Here is a 13,408-nt window from a genome sequence, read left to right as displayed (position 1 = left end):
GTACCAACAAATAGTAGTTATATACCTATCAGTATCGGCATTAGCTAAGCTGCTGCACAACTGCTTTTTACATGAATGACTTGCACTGTGAGGTCTACCAATGTCACTTCTGCAGAAGGACGGGCCAGGGTCTAGTAAATACTACATTCTTGCTGCAGTGTTTCTTGTCTTGCCATGTGCCATATGGAGATCCTCTGAAGATCTCAGTACAGCGTGTTCTCTAATCATATCTGGCATAGTGAACACGATAGAAGGCCCAGAGTAACTTTGAATAAATTGTTCAAGTGCTCAAATATTATATCCATGCCAAGATTAAAACTCAAGAGATATATACCAGCGGTTTAAAATAAAAGTGTAAATACAGCTTTATGTTGGGGTCATATCTTGCCGGCAACTTATCCCTTAAGGAACTGTTTACTTAACTGCACTCTTACTATCTTATCAATCCCTTTAACATTAAAGATTATCACTTGAAAGTATTCTCCCAAAATAACCTGATGATGTTTACTTTTAAATTAACTCAGCTAACTATAATTGGGGCTGATTAAACAATTTAAAACAAAATAAAAAATACTGTTATAAACTAGTAGTTATAACACAAGGTAGAATATGATTTCAGTGACATATCTTCCATGCTATACTACATATGCCAATCTATGATATAAAAAGTTTTCCCAAGAGCAGATTATAATGTGTCAAGTTCATCTTTTACCCATATTAGACAACATACTGTTTTACTGTTCCTGTAACATATGATATTTTGACTCACCAATATATTTCTGTGGTTTTCATTCTATACTTGTAAAACTGTTATGAAACTTAATAAGATTTGTAGCCGTTCTATTAATTTTCATCTTTCTATTGCCAGACCTTTCTATCAATGTCCATTTCACATAGTACCCACTCTAATTTATAAACTTTATGTGACAGCCACACCATTAGGTAAAACACATGTGGCCCTTTGCATCAGTGGGTTCCTTGATTCAACTAGGGAATCAAAAATATTTGAGGGAAAAAACTGCACATATACTAAACAGGTGGACTCTCTCCTCTTGCTATTACTCCTAAATAACACAGTATATGAACTATTTACATTGTATTGGGTATTGTAAATAATCTAGGGATGACTTACTGTATACAGGGGATATGTACAGGCTACTTGTAAATATCAAAGCCCCCACTGTTTTATGTATGCTTCAGCATCTGCATATTTTGCCACTTAGGGAAAATGCTGGAACAAAACATTCACGTCTATGAGGGACAGTGGTACAGAGCTCTGTGATTCATACAGTGTCATGAGCGACTGTACCCCACTTGTCCTTCTATAGGTGCTCCATTTCTAACCTGTCCATAGGTTGGGAGAAAGCTGTATTTTTAAGGGTAAAGATTATGTATATATATTTTTTCTTTCATATTTCAAAAGCAGAAGAGGTAAAATATATTTCTTTCATAGTTCAAAACTAGAAGAGGTAAACTATATATTTGACTCTAAAATTACAGAGATGCTGTAATGGTTAATTGTGTGTGTCGATGTTACTAGGCCCCTCGTACCCAGACAGTTGATCAGATTTTATCTAGACGTCACTTCTAAGGTAGTATTTGAGTAAAGCAATTCATCCTTCATAATGTGACTGGGTCTTATCTAATCATATGGAGGGCTGCTGAAAAACAGACTCAAAGAAGAGGGCACTCTCCCTCCAGATTCCCTCGGGACTCAAACTGGACATTAATTCTTCAATGGTCTCCAGCTGGCTGGCTTGATCAGCGGTTCAGACTTCTCCCCCTAGATTGCTTCATCTGTGTCTCTGCCTCTACCTCTCCTCCTCAGTTGTTCTGTCCCTCTCTTCTTTTCCTCATGACTCTGCTTCTCTTGGAGAGCCCAACTCATTCTGCAACTGGCAGCATTCGAATGAACTTCAGGGTAGTTTACATGGGCGCCTCTGCATGAGAAACAGCGGCTTCAATGATTTCTACGATCACTCCCAAGGCCCCGTCCTAACCTGAAATGTCCCCTCACGCTTTATCAATACCATCTTTTGTGTCATAAGTAATTGCATGGATTTACTTATCGTTACTGACAAAAACAGAGGCAACTGACATGTGCAACAAAATAATACTGATCAAAACTAATAACAGCCTTTATTGCAACTATAAAACGCTGGAGCCCGCATGTTACGCTTTACATATCCACCAAATTTGAATTTTCCAACAGCCCAAGACACATGCAGCTTGTATTTTTATTATAACTTCCAACAAAGAAAATGAGATTAAAGAGATATACTATTAGTTGGGGGCGGAACTTGGACTAGACTTCCGAAGTCTTTTTACTGTAGTATCATCTTATATGAGAAATGGATCAATGAACACTGAAATTCTACAAATTCAATTGTTCAAAATTCAGGAAAAGTGATATTGAGGTGTCACCCCAAAAATGAGAGTATTTAGATATGCAGCCTTTGGAAGGTGATTACATTCAGAGGGGGTCTTAAGGTTGGAACTTCCTTGATGGGTTCGTGCCTGTTCAAGAAGACACACCGCAGCTCCTCACTCACACTCCACTGCCTTCTCCTTCAGGAGAAACGCCCCATCCCAAAGTCAGCCCCATCTCGCACAGCACCTCCCACAACTGTGACAAGGAAATCTGTGTCATTTGAGGCACTCAGTCTAAGATGTAAGTTGAGCATCCCCAACCCAATCGAGTCAGCTGTCAAAACATTTTGACTTTGGGAGCATTTTGGACAGTTGAATTAATTAATAGTTAATTGATAGTAACTGATTGTGTTCCCTTGAGTAGCAGACCCCCAATTAAATTGGATCAGCATAGTTCTGGGTGAGGCTGACTGGGATTTACTGAAGACGGAAGACCCACCCTGGCATCTGAACTGAATAAAGGGAAACAAAGAAAGAAGTCTCGCTTCTGTTACTTCAGAGGAGCTCCAGCCTTCACTTTCACCTCGGACCTCAGTGTCTTCTCTCGGCTTCCAGGGCAGACCCTCCCGTCCTGATATGGACTCACCTGGGACCCCACAGTGAGCTCCAGGCCTTCCACCTTTGACTGCATCCTTTGTTATCTCCAGCACACAGATAGCCCTTCTGTCCTCTTCCACACCTGCCCACGCAGGTGGCCACTGTGAGCCGACCTTGTGAATTCTTGTATTTATGTATCTTGTATTAAACCTGTCTCTCCAGTGAGCACTGAATAATACACATACTGAACTGGTAAAGTCTGTGCAAATATTCCAAACTCTCAGAGCCTCCTATGACGAATAATTCTGGTCCCAAGCATTTGACCTAAAAATTCTCCAATGTGTATTTTGTTTTGGGAGCTCAAGTTGAGCTCCATTCACTTATAAATTATGGGTACTATCGATTCCACACATTCACTTACAAATTATGGGTACTATCAATTCCTGCCACGCACTCAAAAATAATACATACGTTAATAAAATATTCTTCAGAAAAGAAAAATATTATACTGGACAAAGGGGAAAATCATGCCAATAACTGTTACTTGGCTATGAAGGTTCCTCGGAACTACTTACAGAGTTTGTTAAGGCACAGACTCCTGATATCATACCAGTGTCTCATTAAACATGCTTGGGGTATGGCCACCAAAATGTGTACTTGTAATAGTAGTACTGAAGTGCCATTGATACTAAACTATATTCTGCAAATAATGGACATATATGGATGGAATGCGTGAATCATCATGTTCATAGACTGCATTTTAAACAAACCTATTCATATAGGGAATACCAAATTGAATTTCCATGATTTTAACCAAGAGTAGCTTGAGTAGACATATTTTCAAATGAAACTCTTTGAAATCTCTCCAACTCCTTTAATAAGTATCAGGATTAGGAAAGAATTGTCTAAAAATAACAATAATAAAAAATCAAGGTTCACTTTTTAATTAAAATAGAAAATATTATTTAATGAAACATCTGTCTTAGGTACTTTTCTTGTTGCTTAGACAAATTACCTGATGCCAGAAGTTGAGGGAAAAAAGGTTTATTTAGCTCATAGTCTGTGGAGGTTTCAGTCCGTACAGGGCTGCTTCCAAGGCAGGGGGAACATGGCAGAGGGCAACTGTTCATGACAGCGGAACACAGCAAAAGCAGCAAGAAAGGGAGACAAGGGATGAGCCTCTTTCTGACCCTTACATTGCACGCAGGCTACCCAGCCTAGAACAGTGTAGCACTCACACCCTAAATGCCAGCTTTGTACTGTGAATTAGTCACAAACTCTACACTCAGCCTCTTCTACCTTCCCTAATAATATTCATCTACCCTTCTCCTTCTAGGAAAAATGACTGTCTAGACCTCCACCTCACAGTAATTTCTCAGACTTCCCAGGGATAGTCTAATAAACCAACAGCCTAGTTGAGTTTGGTTAAATATATTTACCTCAGCTCTCTCCCAAATGCTAAGAAAAGTGATTTATAAAATTAATTTTAAAATATGTCAAGGCTGAGGCAGAAGGATCACTTTGAGTTTGAGGCCACCCAGGGTACCTAGTGAGGGCAAGGCCAGCCTGGGCTACACAGCAAGACCCTGTTTCAAAAGTAAAATAAAATGAAATAAAACAAAATTATTAACTTAAACTAAATGTATGTATTGAGCCAAATATGTTGATTTGTGTCATCTGTAAGAAAACTGATGCATTTTGAGACCAGGATGTTAAGTGAAATCAATCAAATACACAAGCTTAAATACGCCACGGTTTCTCACATAGGAGAGAAAGGGAATAGGAAATGGGAGGGACCAAGAGTGGCTGAGGCGGGGAAAAAGGGGCGGAGAGGGGGAGGGGACATAGAAAGAACACACGTTATGCGCAAGTACCAGCTGCCCACAGTGAAAGGAGCCAGTTACGTACTGCAAACGTGTACTAAACATAAATAAGCAAAATATACTGAACTAAATGATAAAAGCAATTTGTGAAAAGAGTAACAGCTTCGTCATGATCTCAGACCCATGCTCTTAACAGTATTATAAGTGCACTCCCATTAATGGCAGATATTTAATGAAAAGTTACTTGCCTGGGTATAAAAAAGGTTAAGTATCCAAATTATATTCTGTGCACAGTGAAAGTTGGCACATCAATTATTTGGGCTTTAATTCCAAACACAAGACTGGTAGCAAAAGGATAACACTTGCTGTATATACCCTACAGTGTTTCTGCAATAATATGAATAAATATTATTATTTTTATGTAATATGGAGGATTTAACAGTATCTTCACTAATTCTGTTTGTGTAATTATGTTGGGTTTCCCTCATATACAAAGGAAAAGCAAAATTAAAAAAGATAAAACCAAAGAAAAACATCTGTGAAACAGCACAATGTTAAGAAATAATGTCTAAGAGGAAATCAAAGGAGAGGAGAGTTGCTAAAAAGGCTGAAAGAAAGATAAAGGGCAAAGGGTTTAAAAATTAAACAGAAGGGAAAAGATTAAAGAAGTAAAGGCAAAAAGCAAAGCAGCAGGATTTAAGCAGCCGTACAAAGAAATGCACAATGACAAAGCAAGTGCCAATGAAAAGGTACTTAAAGTAACAGAGAGGAAACAAGACAGGGAAATAACAGCAACTGTAAATTAATTTTAAGGCATACTGTAGGAACCATACAATATTAACAGGTTTCCGATGTTTTTCATCTTCTCTTTTTTTCTTGATAAAAAGAAAAGTCGTATTTATGCACAGCAAATTTAGAACAAAACTCCAGTGTCTGCCTGTACAGGGTACTGCAGGATTTGGTATGAAGTGCACCGTCGCTGACAGATCCTGTATCACGGCACCAGTTACCTTTATCTATCCCACAGCACACCTCTCCATTTTCTAATTCGCATCCTGAAGCAATCCTCATCAATTTCTAATGTCCATAGCTGACTAACACTGTGACTTAATTTACAATCTATCACTAACTCTACCATTACTTATTTTATGGTGAAATAAAGATATACCTTAGTGGTCAAACTGAAACAAACAGATTCACTTTAAAATAATCAAATGTAGTGGTTATCAATAATGATGGTGCAACTGAAAGTTTCAAAACTTTGAGCACTTTTACTTCGCATAATAATTGATAGGAACTGCCCACCTTTAGTAGGTAGGGACAAGGGTGTTACATGTCTTGCAAATTTCCTGTGAACATCTTTTAGGTTTAAATATGTTTACATAATTATTTAAGTCTAGACTTCTCCATTTTCCACTCATACATAAATTATGTTTACATACTTATATAAGTCTAGAATTTATCTCCATTTTCCACTTATATAAGTCTAGAATTTACCCCCATACAGAAGTTGTTATTGCATGTTTTCATACGCACTGAATATTCCGTGATAATAACTAACCACTAAATCTAGAACTATATTGTATTTTGCCAGAATTGAAGCAACAGTTGTTCACTGTTTCACCAGGTAATATCATCACATGACCAGCAATGCTGCTCTTGGAATTTGAGACTCCAGTACAAAGCATTGATACTAACTTGCATTTTCAGTCATTACATACATGGTGACTCAACGTATGCCTGTTAATATCTACTATACAAAAGTCTGGACGTTTCCATAAGTATTCACTGTAAACTATGCTACAGCATTACATAGCTTCATTGCAAGATGTTAAGATGGCACAATACACATGTTATAACTGATGCTAGGATATCATTTTGAGGACCACTGATCTAAGGGTAGGAAATAAAATAGAACTTACTAAGATCAGAGACCATAAAAGTGCAGTGTTTGTAGAATGAGTAAGTAAGTACAAAACATCCTCTTCCAACATAATCCACAGCTCTTTACTTACGTGTGTGTTGTTTCTTTTGAGGTGTGGAAAACTCCTTCACTATACAGAAACTTAAAAAATGCTGTTATCTTGCTTCAAATTTATACTGTGCATTCTTTTCATTAAAATCAACCTTCTAGTAACATTAGGGTTAATGTAATGTTGAATAACTGAACAATGAAATAATGAACAGTGAAATCTTAAAACTTTTACATAAGATTTTACTTGTGTAAACAAGTGAAATACAACATACTATTAACTACTGTACACATTGCTCTATAATATAAAACCTAGCCCAATTCTAAAATATAGGAAGAAGCAAAGTACAGCCACTAGGGGAGCAAGTCTGAGTTTCTTACAAAGATGAAGACAGTCTTAACCCAGTAATGGAGGGCTGGGAATTTAGAGTTGAAAACTTGGGGGCCAGGGATATAGCTCAGTGGCATATGTGCCTGCCTGGCAAGCACAAGGTCCTGAGTTCGAGTCCCGGTACACACACACAAAAAAAAAATAGAGTTGAAAACTTGTGTCCACAGAAACACTCCTACAGCAACGCTTATAGCAGCTCTGCTTACAATTACAAAAACTTTCAAGCAACAACATTTCTTTAATAGTCAAATGGATAAACAAACTGAAATATCTATACAATGAAATGTTATTTGTTAATAAATAAACAAGGTTTCAAGCCATGGAAAGAGATGAAGGAACCCTAGGTTCATGTTGCTAAGTTAATGAAATAAGTCGGTAAACATACCATATTAGCCCAACTGTATTGTGCACTATAAAAGGAAAACTATAAAGATGTAAATAAACTGAGGGTTTTCTAAAGGCTTAAAGGGTAGCAGGGTAGAAGCTATGAATAGATGATACAGCACAGGGAACTTGCAGGACAGTGAAACTATTTGGGTCACTCAGTAAGGGTGGACATATGACATTACATATTTGTCAAAACCCTAAAACTGTGAACCCTAAAATGAACCCTGAACTTCAAACAACAGTGATCTATGAGGAGTTCCAGCAATTGTAGAAAGTACACTATATGAATGTAAGATGTTAATAATAGGCAAAAGTATTTTGGGGTAGGATAACAGGAAGTTTTTTACTTTCTACTCCCTTTTTCCCCTGTAATCTCACAACTATTCTTTACAAAGTCTAGTAATAAAAAAAAGAAGTCAATAAATCAGGTCATATGTTTATAATCTTTCAATTGTAATAGCTTGGAGGCAAACAGGTACCATATGTCCTCACGGAGATTTTGCTTAGCTATCTGGCTACCTATGTATTTTCCTGTGAAATGCCAAGTTTTTATCACCAGGCTTACCTCAAATCACACCCTAGGGAAGTGGAGAACTAATGGGTTTAAAGGACAGTGAATATATGCACTGGACCATAGCACAGGCCTCCTGGGATTTGTAAAATTCATTAGGAGAGTGCTTCTTTCCTGCCAGCTCCATGTAAATACATACGTAATATACCTCTGTGGAGAACAGAATGGGAACTGAGCGTTAAAAATGGAAACGGAATGCACTTGTTCATTTACCATGCATTTATTCCTCCTCTTTTTGCAAACCAATTTTCTATACAAAAATGACAGATACAGGCAAAGACCTTCTGAACAGAACTCCAACTGCCCAAGAAATAATACCAAAAATCAACAAATGGGGTCATATAAAATTAAAATGTTTTGAACAGCAAAGGCAACGACCTGCAGTGAAGAGACCACCTACAGAATGAGGATAAGTATTTTGCCACCAACTCCTCGAACACAGGACTAATATCTACAATATGTAAAGAATTAAAAAAATATACATCTACCAAAATTAAAGACCCAAGCAAAATGTGCAACTGAAATAGACATTTCTCAAAAAATGTACACATGGCCTATAAGTACACGAAAAACTGTTCAGCACATCTGGGCATCAGAGAAATGTAGATCAAAATAACACTAACATCTCACCTTGCTGCCATGAAAGCGCCTACCATTAAGGGCTTAAAAACAACAACAACAACGAAAATGCTGGTGAAGTTGGGGGGAAGGAACCCTGCTACATTGTTTGTGGAAATGTAAATTAGTATAACCACTACAGCAAACAATGAAAACAGCTGAATTCTGGAATCAGCCTACATGCCCATCAGAGGAATAATATCTGCAATACATAAAGAATTTGAAAACAATTTGCTCTACCTTAAAAATGAGATGAATATATAAAGAAAATATGTATGCATGTACAAGGATGTACTAATCAGCCATAAAGGAAGATAAGCTTCGATTTTTGCAGTGATGGCACTTCCCCTTCCGTTCTCAAAGCTCACAGAGTAGTTAGCAAAAGTGGAATGTTTACACTTAGGGCAAATGCTTTGTTTTGTCTTCATGCGATATTCTAACTAACAAAAAGTAACGCTTCTTCAGTGAATATGTATTCATAAACATACATTCATCTGCATGAAATACTTCAAAAGAATCAGCACCTTCAGCTCTGAAATGATTAAGGCAACCAATTATTATGTTGATTAAAGTAAAATAAGAAAAATGAGTATTTTGATCAATTACTGAAACAATGTGAGATACAGTGATCACTAAAATATTGGAAAAGGGGCCAGGGATGTAGCTCAGCAGCACAAGTGCCTGCCTGGCAAGCACAAAGTCCTGAGTTTGATTCCTGGTACCCCAAAAAATAAAATAAAATAAATATTTACAGAATAAAGAAAGGTATTATACTCATTTTTCTTTTCAAGGAAAAAAATACTGAAATTGCTAGTGCAAAATGTCCCCAAAATAATAATCAGGGTGGAACTCTATTTTACTTTCTTCATTTATATACATGATGAAATCATTCAGGATAACATGATCATTCATTACTTAATACAAGGAAGCTATTTTCAGATTATCCTTGAGTTTCATGAAGAAAATCTTGTACAAGGGTTTTTCTCCAATTGCACTAATACTTTTATCTGAAAAGAAAGATGAGGAGAAGAGGCAAGTATATATTTATGGGATTTATTTCCACATATTGCAATGAAGCTTCAATTTTGAAAGAAAAGGCACCTCAATAAGTATACTTTAAGTGATACAGTAATGAAAAGCTACTGATTTAGCCTTTAACAAGATCAAAAGTACCTCATAATTAAGTCTGAGATATAATTTTGTATAGAAATGATAAAATACATTTTTTAGAAAATATTTGTTACACATGACAGAAGAGAAGAAAATTGGATATACATGTGATTGTGATACATGGTAATCAAATGAGTTAATCACAAGACAAAGGTACCTTGGAACAGAATTGATTAGGAACAGGATTATGATACGGCAGAAGGAAGGTGTAACGTATGAAAGGAAGTTAAACACACTTTTTGAATTCTGATTTTCTGGGTGGTTCCCCTTGTCATATAATGAACTATTACATTTCATTTCTGAATAACTGAGGAGATTAAAGCATTCAACTGTATCTTATGAATTACTCTGAAAGCTATTCAGAATTTTAATGTTATAACTCCTCTCACAGTCTTCATTTTCTAATAGCTGTGTTATGAATAAATAAACAAATTCATATGCTCCAAACATTAAACCATTCAGGATTCCTCAATCCATTCATTGAGTCAGCTATTCATTCAATAAATATTTTCTGATCTGTATTTCAACCTTATATTAAATAATACCCTAACAAGACACATACATGCTATGCTCTAATTGAATTTACAAAACATACGAAAAGGCACTAAAAAATCTGTCACAAGGAAGGAGATGGAGTGAGCTACAGGAAAGGACAAAAAAATAAAGGAGCAGAGAGTTACGTTAGACAAGGAGGTCAGCAAAAGTTTGTAGACAAGTCGTCATTTAAAGTCAAACACAACAGCTGAGGAACAGGACATCCACACGGCATGCAGGGGAGAATTCCCAACACTGGAAGCAGCAAAGGTAAAGACTGTGACTCAAGAAAGTTGCCAAGTTAGAGAAAACAAAAGAGAAAGGAGACACAGATGAAGTAGAAAAGCAGGACAAGAGCCAGAGTACACAGCACCTTTCAAAATTAAGGTAAGAAGTTTGCATTGTATTCCATGTACAAGAAAAGGCTCTGATGCTAAGGAATGGTGTCATTTACCTTCTTAGTAGAATCTGGGAACTGTGCTCTGTACAACAGAAACTAAATTTCTGGTAGGAATTCTTAGCTGCTTTAGGTGCTATGAGACCTTCTGACAGTCTGGGTTGATTACTTGTCCCCTCTAAAGCTCATGTTGAGAGGCAATGGTGTTAGAAAGTAAGGAGGAAGTGGAACTTTTTAGACCCTGAGGGTCCCATGCTGATGGAAACAACCAGGAACAGGGGCTGGGATGTAGTGTAGTGGTAGATCCCTTGTTAAGCATGTGCAAGACTCTGGGCTCAATCTCTAGCATCACAACTAATCAATGAATGAGAAATGAACATCTGGACAAAGGCGCTCCTTGTTACAATGCGATAACTTGGCCGAACTGTCTAAATGTCTCGTCAGAACTTTAGGGAAGGCAACATTTAAGAGTAAATAATTAGGACAACTGAAAATAAAAACCTGTGTAGCGAAGCATTCTAGATATTTATTTCACAGACTGTATTTCCCCAAATATGAGAATTAAAAAGTGATTTAGAGATGGAATTTATAATTAGAAAGAAAGCAGACCTAAGGATCTGCAAATCCACAGCCTGGCCACATAGAGAATGCAAAGGCATGTGCAGGAGATAGAACCAAGTGTAAGGCTATAACAGCCACTTAATAGGACTGATAAGATTAGTATGAATGAAAGGAAGCCACTAGCCTCTCAGCAAGACAATGAGAGAATGACACAAAGGCGTTTCAGAGATCTTTAGGCTGAGCTCCTACCACAGACTGAGCTCTCGATGCCTGAGGGAAAGGTTGCCCACAAGTCCTCAGCATTTGAAGCTTTCACCCTGCCCAAATTAACTCATTTGATTACCATGTATCACAAAAATGTATTTGACTACATAAAGTAAAATACATAGAGTCACAAATTATAGAGTGTGCACCCCTCATTTGAAAATCTGAAGTCTAAAATATTTCAAAATATGAAACACAGCATACTAAAATTATTCCATAAAACTGCCTGCAGACTAGGTATGTAAGATGTGTGTGAAGCATAAATAAATTTTATTTCTTGATGAGTCCCAGTCCCAACAAACATCATGGTTACAAATATTCAAAAATATACAATATAGGGGCTAGGGATTTAACTCAGCGGCAAAATGCCTGCCTGGCAAGCGTAAGGTCATGAGTTCAATTCCTGGTACCAGAAGAAAAACAAAACAAAACAAAAAGATTAAAAATATACAATATAACACACTCTGAACCTTCTGCACTGAAATCTATTTGTACCATGAATCCTTGGAGGCAAAGAACCCAAGTTTAAGAACGTCTTCTGTAATGGAAAATCCCACCCTCCCCCTCTGCCTGGCCAAGCCAGTATACTTCAATTTCTTAGTTGCCAAAGTAATAGTTCCTGTTGCAGTTCTGGTTGCTTCTGTCTCTTAGAAATGGCTGGTCACTGAGATGCATAGCTGGTCACCATGATGCACACTGTATAAATCAATTTCCTATTGACAAGCCCTTCTGCCTCTGTACTTCCTGCTTGCTTATGTCATACAAGTCCTAGACCACCAGGGATCAGGGCCTGATGTTTTGGGAATGACCCCAATCAGTGGCCATCAACATAAATAGATCTGCCAAATGCTGGGTGTTGTTTTGGTGGTTTTGCTTGCTGTAGCATCGGGTGGATTGGCCAGGAAGACCAACCATGCTGACCTCTTTGGTCACTGGTCCTGGCCCTTACAGATAGGGCAAGGACCTCTCCAGGGCCTGCTGGGAAGGCACACCCTCAAGATTTCTCGAGACCCCTTGGAGGTCTGGAGGAGAATTCCTGACTCCCTGCTGGAGCGGCTCACATCAGACCCCAAAGGTGGGAGGACGTAGTCTGTCTGTCTGCCTCTCTGTCTGTCTGCCTGCTTGCCTGCCTGATTCAGGTAAGACGCCCTGGGGTACCCTAGTTAGTCAGTGTCAGTCCTGCTCAGGTCCAGCAGAAGAAGAGTGTTTAATCAACTCTCGTTAGTTGAGGCCACCCTCAAGGGAAGGGCAGCTGGAATGCTGAACCCCTGAGTGCCTGCTGAATGAATGTGTGAGTGAGTGGAACAGAAGCATAAGCAACAGGTTGCTCCGTCTGTGCATCAAGACTGGGGAGCAGTCATCATGGTGGTTGATTGGGCCTCACCAGAGATTCTGAGATGATCAACATATGGCATAACAGAGGCCTCCAACCCTTCTTAGCTAAGTCATGCATAAGTCCCTGGGAGGGGCATGGTCTGGTAGGTATCTGAATGGTCTCTCTCTGAGGGGCACCCACCTTTTGCTGACCATCACTGAAGGATACACAACACACACATAGGAAGTCAGAGAAGGGAGCTCATTAGTCAAAACCCACAGTCCCTGACTGCAGGAAAAAGGGCTTTTACAGAGTTACAAAGGAAACCAAACCACTCGCTGCATTTCAAAGAAAAACAGGAAAAAATGCCCATTCTTCATAAAAATTCTGCCTTGGCACCACCATAGGCTGCCTCAGTGGCTGCCAACACCTACAGCT

Source organism: Chinchilla lanigera, unplaced genomic scaffold (genome assembly GCF_000276665.1).
Source record: "Chinchilla lanigera isolate Chin_1 unplaced genomic scaffold, ChiLan1.0 scaffold00031, whole genome shotgun sequence".
Lineage (NCBI taxonomy): Eukaryota > Metazoa > Chordata > Mammalia > Rodentia > Chinchillidae > Chinchilla > Chinchilla lanigera.
This window is presented reverse-complemented; position numbering follows the sequence as displayed.